Source organism: Nestor notabilis, unplaced genomic scaffold (genome assembly GCF_000696875.1).
Source record: "Nestor notabilis isolate BGI_N333 unplaced genomic scaffold, ASM69687v1 scaffold24382, whole genome shotgun sequence".
In the NCBI taxonomy this organism is placed as follows: domain Eukaryota; kingdom Metazoa; phylum Chordata; class Aves; order Psittaciformes; family Psittacidae; genus Nestor; species Nestor notabilis.
In genome coordinates this window covers 1-831 of record NW_009919068.1, presented here as the reverse complement: position 1 = coordinate 831, position 831 = coordinate 1, and the positions used below count along the sequence as shown (strand labels likewise).

General features: G+C 60.6%; 1 pseudogene; it reads right to left on the bottom strand.

The window, feature by feature from the left end:
• LOC104402248 overlaps positions 1-642 on the bottom strand; it is an 896-nt pseudogene extending 254 nt beyond the window's left edge.
• Between the last annotated feature and the right edge of the window lie 189 nt (positions 643-831).

Here is an 831-nt window from a genome sequence, read left to right as displayed (position 1 = left end):
CCGCTTCCGCAGTCGAGAGGTGCTGGCTGGCCCCGGGGTAGACGGAGATCTCCATGGTCCCGCCGCCCCAGGCGGTGTTGGGAAGGCTCAGCCTCTTGGGCGAAGCTTTGGCAAAATCCAGGGGGTTCGGCGAGGCATCGTCAGTGTAGAAGACGCACTCTTCACTGCCCACCCGTGTGGGGCCGGCGTAGCCAGGGGAGTCGGGCACCGTGGGGGTCTTCACAGGGACAATAGGGGGTCGGATGGGGATGGGGCCGGCGTTGGAGAGGGTACGGCGGACTGAGGGTTTGGTGGAGGGCGGGAGGCGAAAGGGGGGCAACCCTGGGGGGGTGGGAGGTTGGTGCCACTGGGCAGCCCGGCAGTGGAGGCAGGACGTTTGGTCTGGATCATCCGCCGGTAGTTCTGGGCGATGTTGCTGTTGCGAGGGATGGTGGAGGACTTGTCAAAGTCGCTCTGGGGGTCACATTCCACATCACCGTTCACCGAGTAGCAGTCGTAGTCTGAGCCTGGGGAGGCGGCAGTGTGGTCAGTGTGGCCAGGCGTGGTGGCAGTGCCAAGCCCAACCACCACCTTCACAATGCAATCACTGCCAGCCCCAACCACCACCATCTCAACACAACCACAACCAAACTCAACTGCCATGACTGCAACACAATCACTGCTTTGGTCCCAACCACTGCTGGCACATCATGCTCACCATCAAACTATCACCATCACAGGGCAACCACAATCAAACCCAACCGTCACCATCTCGGGGCAACCACAATCAAACCCAACCATCATCATCATCAAACTGGCTAGATGGCCGCATGCAAAGAGTTGCGGTAAACG